This window comes from Chiloscyllium punctatum, chromosome 24 (assembly GCF_047496795.1).
Source record: "Chiloscyllium punctatum isolate Juve2018m chromosome 24, sChiPun1.3, whole genome shotgun sequence".
In the NCBI taxonomy this organism is placed as follows: Eukaryota; Metazoa; Chordata; class Chondrichthyes; order Orectolobiformes; family Hemiscylliidae; genus Chiloscyllium; species Chiloscyllium punctatum.
Genome location: NC_092762.1, coordinates 56,776,119 through 56,788,480, shown reverse-complemented (window position 1 = coordinate 56,788,480; position 12,362 = coordinate 56,776,119).

Genomic DNA, 12,362 nt, shown 5'->3' with positions numbered 1-12,362 from the left:
AGAGATACCCTGAAATGGGAGAACAGGCCATTCCCCTTTCATTGTACAAGTGTTTTTAAAAATAAAACTTAGAAGTGTTCTCAAGTAGATATTTCCAGACATATGGGAATCTCTGCCCTTACGACCCTTCTGAAAAAATACCTAGGACAGAATAACCTTGCTAAAGGAGCAGCTCCGTCACAATATAACGTAATAGTTCCATTCCCCTGTGACCCTGTGTTATAAGAAAATTGTATAATAGTAGCATTGTTTAAACTAATGGGGTCAGAATTATTTTATAACAAATACCGGTAAAGAAAGTTCACATTCTATAAATAATGGTCTGAATTCTCCAATGTGTTATAGCCACATCGTGGTGAAAAAATGCAGATTATAACAGAACCGACTGTACTCTATGGTCTTTAATGGGCCCTATTCTTGCTCTTCAAATCTCTTTAAAAACCTGTAGGTTTTCCTTTATTCTACCCACCAATGTTTTCTCATACTCTCTCTTTGCTTTCCAATTTTCCTTTTTAGATTCCTTTTTGCATTTTTCATACTCCACTAGGGACTCTGCTGCATTAGAACCTGGTACTAGCTAAATGCTTTTTTTAAAACTTCATCTTAACCTTTATGTTGCTTGACATCCTGCATTCTCTGGTCTTGATCTATGTCTTTACAGGAACATATTTTCCTCATACTCTCACTACTGACACCTTGAACGTTTCCCATTGCTCTGGCATAGTTTTATCTGCATGTAACTGCTCCTGGTTCACTAGGGCCAAATTGTACCTTACTTTGGAAAACTTAGCCTTGCTACAGTTTTGAAATTTATTCATGGCCCTTCCATATCCTTTTGCATAACTATCCTTAATCTAACAGGGTTACGGTCGCTATCTCCAAAAAGCTCTCCCCCCGGTACGCTTTCCACATGCTCATTTCCTAATATTGGGTACAAAACCACCTCTTCCTTTGTTGAGCGTTCTACTTATGGACTGAAAGAGTTCTCCGAGGTGCAATTTAAGAATTTTGCACACTGAAACTATTCCAATTAATATTTGGGAAGTTAACAATCCCTCAGGATTACTGCCTTATTACTTTTGTATGTGACATATTTCATCCACTATCTGTGTGTGTGTGTGTTCAGGCCGATACTACGACACTCCCAACAATGTATTTGCTCTTTTTGTGTTTTTTTACTTCTACCTATATGGCCTCATTTGATGATCCTTCCAAGATATCACCACTCCTCATTGCTATTACTAACTTCTTGATCAATATTGTGACCACCCCATCTCTTTTATCCCCCTCTATCTGAATATCGTTTCACCAGGAATTTCAGCAGCCACATCATGTGTTTTCTGTCTTCCAAGCTCACTTACTTGTGCTTAAAGTTTTAACACCATATCGGTTCCCCTGCCAATCTCGTTAAATCCATCCCAAAATCCACCAAGAGGCTGGGTATACAATTTCACTTCTCCTGGTTCTGGAATTGACATTTCAATCTGTATCTGTGAAATACGTGGAAAGTGCTCATTTGGCCTGCTAATATCTCTCCATGTAACTCTTTGCTGCAGAAGGAGAAAATGTCAGAGCACTGAAGCTGTCAATCTCAGCTGCCCTCTGGGTCGACCATGACCCCTGGGAAGGGTGACCTTGAGGGAGACGTGTGGGCTTGGAGAGTCACTCAGCAATGTGTGAGTCTCTGCATTTCTGCAATAAATGAATACACCTTGCTCACTGATGGTTGTGGAAGGTATATGCAGCCCCCATGTATTCCTGCATAACTCTATCCTGATGGTCTGACCTAGAAGTGGAGCAATAAGTCACTGCAGCACAGGACAAAATAACTTTAGCTGAATGCCAAACAAAAAAGCAACAGTCTAATTTTAGAACTCAAAAATTCCCTTTAAGGCAGGAACACCTCTCAGCAAAAGTTGGCTCCCAGATCCACATATATTAGTCAAAAGTTCAAACCTAGCCGCTCTGGACATTCTCTTGAACATGTCTGCCATGTCTTACTACTATCTTAGATTCTTCAGCAGCATCAGCTTCACCTTCCTCATCATGCCTATCAGATTCCCATCCTCCTCATCTGAGGAAGCATACGACTGATTGAGTCAGAGTCATGCAGCATGGAAACAGACCCTTTCATCCAACTTGTCCACGCCAACCTAAACCCAAGCTAAACTAGTCCCACCTGCCTGCATTTGGCTTGTATCCCTCCAAACATTTCCTATTCATGCACTTATCCAAAAGTTTTTTAAATGTTGTAACTGTATCTGCATCCACCAATTTTTCTTCAGTTCATTTCACACACTAACTACTCTCATGCACCCTAAAAATATACTCATTAGTTTTGAGCTCCTCCACCTGATTATGAATTAGACTTTTCATTAGCTGGGGTTGACTGAACTGTCTGACAGTTCAAGTAAAGAAATGCTTGTTTATGAAGTACACATGCCACTGAAGCAATGTGTTCTCCCCGGGATGTCAGTGTATCCTGCCAGGCACACACTACATACATATAGTCACATATGTACGTGAGAACATGCTTTTCTTGCTTATCGTCAGCAATATAGAATCATAGAGTTACTAAGTCATACACCATGGAATCAGACCTTTCCATCCAACTCATCCATGCTGTCCCCCAGCCTGCGTTTGGCCCATATCCCTCTAAATCTTTCCTATTCATGTACCTGTCCAAATATCATTTGAAATAATTGCACAGTGGCCAGTAACCCATCAACATGTACCCTTTATTGAAATGTGGGAAGTCCATGACATTGATTCAGCTTCCTTAGACCAGCTCTCAGAGTGAACAGAACCTCTGACACTCCTGTTTATATCTGTTGGCCAAGGCACCCTAAATTGGACCAGATTAACATCCCTAATCAGGGAACTTATATTCTATGAGGTCCACCCAACTGACCTCATTACGATCACTGTATATTTTAAATAATGTAACTGTACCTGCATCTACTACTTCCTCTGGCAGTTCATTCCATTTGGGTGGAAAGGTTGCCCCTCAGATCCATTTTAAATCTTCCTCCTCTCACCTTAAAATTATACTGTCTGGTTTTGAACTCCCCACCTGAGGGCAAATACCATGGCTATTCACCTTATCTGTGCCTGTCCTGGCTTTATAAACTTCTGTGAGGTTACTCTCAACCTGTTATGTTGCAGGGAAGAAAAAGTCTCAGCCTTTCCTTATAACTCAAACCCTGTAGTCTCGGTAACAACTTTGTAGATATTTTCTGCATCCTTCCAATTTAAGTACATCCTTCCTTTAGCAATGCGACCAGAACTCCTTATAGTACTTCAAATGTGGCCTCACTGATGTCCTGGACAGCTGCAACATGACGTTCCAACTCCTATACTCAACATGAAGGGAGAAAGTGAGAACTGCAAATGCTGGAGATTAGAGTCGAAGGTGTGGTGCTGGAAAAGTGCGGCAGGCTAGGAAGCATCCGAGGAGCAGGAGAATTGACATTTCAGGCAAAAGCCCTTTGTCAGGAACGAGGCTTATGGGCCAAGGTGGTTGAGAGATAAATGGGAGGGAGGTAGCTGAGAGTGCAATATGTGGATGGAGGTGGGGATAATGGTGGTAGGTTGGAGGGGAGGATGGAGTGGTTAAGTGGGAAGCAAGATGGACAGGTAGGATGGATCATGAGCTGGAAAGTTGGAACTGGGATAAGGTGGGGGGAGGGGAAATGAGGAAACTGGTGATATCCACATTAATGCCATGAGTTGGAGGGTCCTGAGGTGGAAGTTGAGGCGTTCTTCCTCCAGGTGTTGGGTGGTAAAAAAGTGGTGATGGAGGAGGCCCAGGACATGCACGTCCTTGGCGGACTGTGAGGGGGGGTTGAAGTGTTTGGTCAGGGGATGATGGGGTTGGTTAGTGTGGGTGTCCCGGAGATGTTCTCTGGAGCACTCTCCGAATAGGCGTCCGGTCTCCCCAAAGTAAAGGAGACCACATCGGAAGCAACGGATACAGTAAATGACATGCGTGGAAGTGCAGGTGAAACTTTGACGGATGTGGAAGGCTCCTTTGGGGCCTTGGATGGAGGTGAGGGGGGAGGTGTGGGCACAGGTTTTGCAATTCCTGCGGTGGCAAGGGAAGGTGCTGGGAGGGGAGGGTGGGTTGTTGGGGTCATAGACCTGACCAGGTAGTCATGGAGGGAACAGTCTTTGCGGAAAGCAGAAAGGGGTGGGGAGAGAAATATATCCCTGGTGGTGGGGTCCGTTTGGTAGTGGTGGAAATGTCAGCGGATGATGCGGTTTATGCGGAGGTTGGTAGGATGGAATGTGAGGACCGGGGGGGTTCTGTCCTTATTGTGGTAGGAGGGGTGGGGTTGGAGGGCGGAGGTGTGGGATGTGGATGAGATAGGTTGTTGGGGGGCATGGACCTGACCAGGTAGTCACGGAGAGAACTGTATTTACAGAAAGCGGATAGAGATGGGGAGAGAAATATATCTCTGGTGGTGGGGTCTGTTTGTAGATGGCGGAAATGGTGGAGGATGGCGCAATATATAGGGAGGTCGGTGGGGTGGAAGGTGAGGACCAGAGAGGGTTCTGTCCTTGTTGCAGAGGTGGGTTCAAGGGCAGAGGTGCGGGAAGTGGATGAATTGCGCTCGAGAGCATAATTAACCACGTGGGAGGGGAAATTGCGGGTCTTTAAAGAAGGGTTCTGTGAGTTCTAATGGTGGAACTGGTCCTCCTGGGAGCAGATGTGGCGGAGGAAGAGGAATTGGGAATACAGGCTAGCACTTTTATAGGAGGCAGGGTAGGAGGAGGTGTAATCTAAGTAGCTGTGGGAGTCAGTGGGTTTGCCACTCCACAGTCACTTCCGCCCCCAACGTCATCACCCATGCTATGCGTTCTGCCACTTCCGCCCCCACAGCTGCTGTCATTGCAACCACTTCCATCCCCACTGACATCATTCACCTGCACACCGCTGCCATGCCCCCCACCCCACAGATCCCACAGTCACCACCTCCCCCACCCCCCGATGCCTGGGGTAAGCATCACTTCTGTAAATGGCGTCACCCCTGGTCACTCCACTACCATGCCCACTCCAGTTACAGTCTCCGCCCCCACTCCAAGCTCCAGCCCTACAACAGGTCCTAGCTACCAGCCCTGCCGAAGTTTCACCCAGACCAACCCCTCACTGAGCACGATCGATCAGTCCTCAGCAAAGGCCTTATCTTCATCCCCCTCCACTCCCAGATCAAGGAATTCAACACATGTTGTGACATTAAGCACTTCTTCTGCCGCCTCTGCTCTGAGCTTACTTTTTCCATCAAGACTCCCACCCACCTTCTGAGGACCCCTTTGCCTGCCTTCAACACACCCCATCTGCCTGGACACCCCTTGCCAGTCTATTACCTGCCCTCGACCTCTTTATTTCCAACTGCCACCGGCATATTTACCGCCTCAAGCTGTCTGCCCCCCCTCACCCACTCTTACCTCTTATCCTCGCTATGCACAGCCCTCCACTCTCTCTGCTCCGACCCCAACCTCACCATCAAACCAGCGGACAAGGGGGGGGGGGGGGCACAGTGGTAAATTGGCACACTGTTGAAGCCAGGTGCCATCTTGAAGACACCTCCTCTTACCGCCCCCTTGATCACCCCATCACCAAACCATCATCGCCCAGACTGTACACAACCTCATCACCTCAGGGGATCTCCCACCTGCAGCTTCCAACCTCTTAGTCTGGGATCCCCGTGCCACCAGGTTCTACCTTCTACCCAAGATCCACAAGACTGACCACCCCGGCTGACCCATCGTCTCAGTCTGCTCCTTCCCCACTGAATTCTTCTCCACATACCTCAATATTGTCCTATCTCCCCTGGTCAGGAAACTCCCCACATATGCTTGGGACACCACCCATGTCCTCCCCACCTCCAAGACTTTGAATTTCCTGGCCCCCAATGCCTCATCTTTACCATGAACATCCAGTCCATATACATCTCCATCCACCATGACCAGGGCCTGTAAGCCCTCTGTTTCTTCCTCTCCTGATGTCCCCACCAGTACTTGGCACTGACATCTCATTCATTTGGCTGAACTGGTCCTCACCCTCCACAATTTTTCCTTTGAATCCTCCCACTTACTCCAGATGAAAGGGGTAGCCATGGGCACCCGCATGGGCCCCAGCTATGCCTGTCTGTTTGTCGGCTACGTGGAACAGTCAATCTTCCAGAGTTACACCGGCACCACTCCCCACATTTTCCTCCGCTACATTGATGACTACATCAGCCCCACCTCATGCTCCCACGAGGAGGTTGAACAGTTCATCAATTCACCAACACATTCCACCCCGACCTTAAATTCACCTGGACCATCTCATACACCTCCCTCCCCCTTCTGGACCTCTCCATCTCCATCAACGTTGACCAACTCAACACTGACATTTTGTACAAACCCACCGACTCCCACAGCTACCTGGATTACACCTCCTCCCACCCTGCCTCCTGTAAAAATGCTATCCTGTGTTCCCAATTCCTCCACCCTCCACATCTCCTCCCTCACCTCCATCCAAGGCCCCAAAGGAGCCTTCCACATCCATCAAAGTTTCACCTGCACTTCCACACATGTCATTTACTGTATCCATTGCTCCCGATGCAGTCTCCTCTATTTTGGAGAGACAGGACGACTACTCAAATTGTGCATTAGAGTCCGTTTCCAGGACACCCGCACCAACAAACCCCACTGCCCCGTGGCTGAACACTTCAACTGTCTATCCCACTCCACCGAGGACATGCTCCATCGCCACTCCCTTCACACATGATGCCTGAAGGAAGAACACGTCATCTTCCACCTTGGGACCCTCCAACCCCATGGAGCCAATGTTGATTTCACCAGTTTCCTCATTTCCCTGCCCCTCACTTACTCCCAGTTTCAACCTTCCAGCTCAGCACCATCCTCATGACCTATCCTACCTGTCAATCTTCCTTCCCACCTATCTGCTCCACCCTCCCCTCTGACCTATCACCATTACCCCAACATCCATCCACCTCTTGCACTCTCAGCTACCTTACCCCAGTACTACTCTGTTTCATTTATCTCTCCACCCTGAGGCTCCCAGCCTCATTCCTGATGAAGGGTTTTTTCCCGAAACATCAATTTTCCTGCTCCTGGGATGTTGCCTGATGTGCTGTGCGTTTCCAGCACCTCACACTCGACTCATCCTGAGCAATGCAGACAAGCTTGCCAAATGCCTTCTTCACCTCCTTGTCCAGCTGTAATGCCACTTTCAAGAAACTATGTACCTGAAGCCCTAGGCCTCTCTGTTTGACAACACTCTCCATGGAGAAAGTGAGGACTGCAGATGCTGGAGTATCAGAGCTGAAAATGTGTTGCTGGAAAAAGGGCTGATGCCCGAAACGCCGATTCTCCTGTTCCTTGGATGCTGCCTGACCTGCTGCACTTTTCCAGCCACACTCTCCATGGCCCTACCAAATATTCTGCCTGTGAACATGATTCCAGCCGGCTACTGTTAATGAATACAAAACAAGATTCTGACCAAAAGCTGATTTGCCGGAAACATTCTGAGAACTTATAAAAAAATTTAAGCTACTGTCAGAAATCTGAATTTTAACCTACCACCCAATGAATCCGCCACCACCCCCCACCTGCCTTTAAATGTTCCAGATGGGCCTGGAAGATCTCCCCCAGGGTCTAATCCTGTTGAACATCGGCTCTCTTCCAGATACAGTTTAGTGAGAAATCAGGCAATGCTGTTGTCCCATTCACTCTCAGGAGTTTAAGTTATTATTTTGCAAAACTGAAAGGCTATTTTAGGTGCATGTTAAAAAAAATGTTGCCAAGCTATCAGAAATTTCGAGAATGTTTTCCCAACCCTTTCTGCAATTGAAATGCACTGTTAATTTATAATCCATAATGAGGCTTGAAATTGCTATTAGCTTGAAGACTAATTGCTTTCCCAGCTGATAAATTAACACATTTATTTTTATATTTCAGGATTTTGTATCTTGCTATTGATTGCCGTCTGTGTTTTGCAGAGTATTTACTTTATTCAAAATGCATTAATGATTGCTATTAGCAGGCTAAATAAAGCCCACAGGATCAATAAAGCAGCTCAGTTCATACTGCTATTGATTTACATTCATTCTAGAGGGCAGGATGAGTCAACAGCAATCCACCTTGTTAAGCCTCATGGAGGTGTCTCCAATCCCCTGCTATCTGAAGTCATTAAGGAAAGGAGTCATGTATTTAATATCAATCATAGCAAAATATCTAAGATTCTCTGGATCTGTTCTAAAATTTGGTGCTCCACAAATTTCCATTGTTGCCTGTGATTTCCAAACATGCAAAATGACAATCACTCCATTGGCTCAGAGAGTACAAATTCTGCCTGGCACTGTCTTGGGAGCTAAATGCCAAGGAGGTCCCTGAGGTGTATTGATCTGGCTGATCTCAGCCAGGCAGAGGAGGTACACTGTCTACTCTTGGGATCCTGACCACTACATAGTAATCCTTGCTGGTAAGAATAAATATTGAATGAGGAGAGTGTTGAGGTTGGCTTCATCGGTTCATATCCTACAGTGGGACAACCTGCTAATCATCAGAATTTAGGTTCATGTGTGGATTCTGGGGACCATGGAGCTGCTACTCAAGGAAAGGGTGAGGTTTTAGGTGAGCAAGCAAACTCACACGTTGAGAGCTTTGCTCAGGTTTTAGTTCAATTTTATATTAAGAAAGAGATGGCAGTCATCAAATTCATGATGTAACAGTGGTTCCAGAGGTGGCCTAGAACCGATTTGATGTTCACACTTTGACTTTTGCAAGGTATGAGCAGTGTTTTGTGAGTTACAAAGGAATTGTGTCACGTTGATCCACTTGGCTTTTTCTGCGTCAATGCAATGCAAAGTCAGGCACCCATTGATGCAAACTGCAGCTGACCATTGTGTGCAGTGTCTCAAGGGAATTAATAATGTGAGTAAGTTTAATATACAGAAGTTTGAGTTTTATTGATATGAAATGCGCCCCTGAAACATTTTAAAAGAGATATAACTCTAATTGTCTTTCTGTTGCTTTTTAGTGTTTATTGAATTTCGAACAGGTTTATAAGAGTTGTGGCACTTTCTGACCTGAGAAACTTGCAATGTAAAATGACACTGAGCATCCGAAAGCTTTAAACACTGGATCACATTTCCAGCCGTCTCACAGCTGTAACCTCCCTGATTTCAGGGTCGGCACAATTTTCAGCAGAAATAAGGTTATTCAATAATTGTGACTTTTGGCAAATAACCACAGAAAAGGTGAAGAAAAACTTTAGAGTGTCCCAGTGTGCTTTGAAGCCAATTAATTAGTTTTGATGTATAGTCCCTGTTGTAATGCAGGAAATGCAGCTACGGAGCAAGCTCCCATAAACAGCAATGAAATAAATGGTGGAGATGGGATAAAGGCTGGTCATCTCAATGGGGAGATCTGCCCCTGCTCTTTTTCAAGAGTGTCGCCTCCATTTCACAACACACAGCTTTGATTTTGCAGTTCAGTGTTGAAATCAAACAGGAAACTGATTTTGATGGAAGCTTATCGACCTGAACTGTTAACTCATTTTGTCTCTCCACCGCAGTGTAGGAGTTTCTGTGTAATATGCGAATGGAACACAGTATATGTTACTTAGGAAGCGACGGGTGTCACATGATGTAACCATGATCCTACAGCCTTGAGGAAAAATAAAACTAGTATGATGTTGCTGCTGTTATTATGCTTTAAAATAAAAGCTGATGCTGTCCACCCTACCTCAACACATTTCTAGATATTCTCTGGCAATATAATGACACCAAGGATGTTGTAAGGTAACAACAACTGACAATATTATATCCACAGATGCTGCCTGGCCACTGGAGTATTTCCAGTATTTTCTCTTATTATTTTAGGCTTTCAGCATTTGAATGTTTACTATTATATCTCTCAGTACTACACTGATGTGGCAGCCTGGATTGTGTACTCAAGACTTCAATCATGAGCAGAATAAAACAAAAAAAAACTTTAATACATATCATACATTTAATATTTAAATTTTTTTAAAAACCTGACAAAATTCATGGCTCCTGAAATTTCCTACAACTACCAAAACAAAAGCAAGCTCATCGACTGCTAGTATGTGGCACTCCTTGTACTGTATAAATGTTCCAGCCAAGCTAACACAAAGGACTAGTAGATGGCAAATCTACCTCAGGTCAGTTCTGAAGAAAGTACACTACCGAATACCTGTTACTTCTTGACTTATGTTAATGACCTTCCAGTTATTTGCCCCAAATCAGAACAGGTTTTGGCCAGGAATCCTGTTAGCTTAGTAGCTAAACTGGGAGCCCAGTCCTATGATTAAAACTACTGATTTATTTGAATTGCCTTTACTCACATAGTTTTTAACCTATTTTCCCAGTCTGCTTGTAACACCAGAAGAGGAAGAAGATCCAGTTTTAGCTAAAGAATCCCTCCCAATGTTAATCATTTTTAAATACCGGAAAGTATCACTGTTTCTTATACATTTAATATCAATAATTTGTAATCTGTAACTTCCCTCGTTCTCTTTCTTTTTGTCTGTGTGTGTGTGTGTGTGTTGCAAAACATCAACCTCGTTTTGAATGCAATAATAAACACTGCTTTTTTCTGAATCTAAAGAATTTGCTGTGAGGCATCATAAGTTGGACTTCATAGACATGGCTTAGGAAAACATACCACTGCTTACTTAAAAAAAGGGAAAAGAAAACATGAAAATAAAATTAGAAATCAATTCTGCTTCACACAAAGGAGGACAACAGTAAAAGTAAATCAATTCAACTTTTGTTCATGACACTCCAATAGGCACCGGTATTGTAAAATAATAAAACTGTGAAGAGAAGCTACTTTATTGCCTTAGTGGATAAACACACAAACCAGAAATATTCTGTGGTCAGTCCTAATGTTTCTAGAATAAGTCTTCTGGGCCATGACAACAGTGTTGGGATTATGATTGTCATTAGTGATTCTGGATTCAGAGGGAGAATATAGAATCAGTCAATTCCTGATTGCAGTCCACTGAATTCTACTGGTAAGTGCACATGTATAGGAATTGGGTGTGGAAAGAACAGTACATGACTACAACCTGGGTTAATATAAGCCTGCCAACAGTCACTTAAAAGGAATGGTCATTTCAGTGAGCAGTTGAAAGTCTGCCAACACTGCAGTAAAGAAAAAAAAGAGCCAGATCCTTGAATGAGCATAAAGAAAATAGCACTTAAGGTGATGGGAATATAATTAATTAAATAAAAACAGAAAACTGCTAGGTATTGATATGGATAATTATGTAATGTCATTAAACGGTGCTACAGAATAAGATATATGCACTCTGATAGTCTCTGTTTCAGTGAGAGGAATCAGGGCAAATGGAACTGCTTCTAGTTTAATTGGATCGTACACAGGAAATACTAGAATTTCACACTTTTATCCCAGTGCTTGTAAAAAGGAAAACTCGGATGGAAAACGGTAATAATTTTTGAGTGAAAGTGAGAAGAATAGCTGCTATAATGAGACCCTTTTGGTGAAATGTTTCCAGCTTTTTAGTGGCATGGGCAGTGGCAAGAAATCTGGGTGAATATATAGTGAGAGTAGAAAAGGAAGGTTCTCAATGTTAAGAACAAAAGGTATCATTTTCCCTTTAGGGTTTCAACAGACAGTTGAGAATCTGACTAGTGAGCGTCGAGGACTTGTTTTCTCTCTGCAATTACTTTTTATCATTAACTAATCTCATCTTATTTCCAAGAGGTATTTCTGCTACACCCAACAATGACCCCTTCCTCAAACTCTACACCACTCCCTTGTCTTGATCTGATCCAGCTCATTACGCACCTGCACCTACCCTCGCCCAGCTGCTGGACCAGAGTTCCTCACCTCCTCCCCACAATCCCCATCCCCTTCCTCTGCTGAAATTCACACCTCCCGTGCGGCAGCTCCAACTCGACCCACCGCAGTCCTGACATAATCTGACAAAATCCCCTCAACCTAACTGCCAGACCTAAAACCATCACACCCACAACTTCTGTCCTCACCATCCTCCCACATCACATCATCTCTCCTGTTTCAACCTACTCTAAACACTTGCAATACTTACTTGGCCACCTTGCAGCCCAATACCCGACCCAACATGCACTCTTCCCCTTTCCCATCTGGCAGCCTTCCTCTTACTGACCTGCACCTGCCCAGCTGGCATCCTACTTCTCTGGAAGCCTACCTAACTGGCACCTTGCTCTCTTCCCATCTGGCATTCTACTCCTGGTACCCTACATGTCCCTAGCTGGCACCCCCCTTACCTGGCACCCATGCCCTCTACCCATCAAGCACTTTACTCTCCTAGCACCCCAACA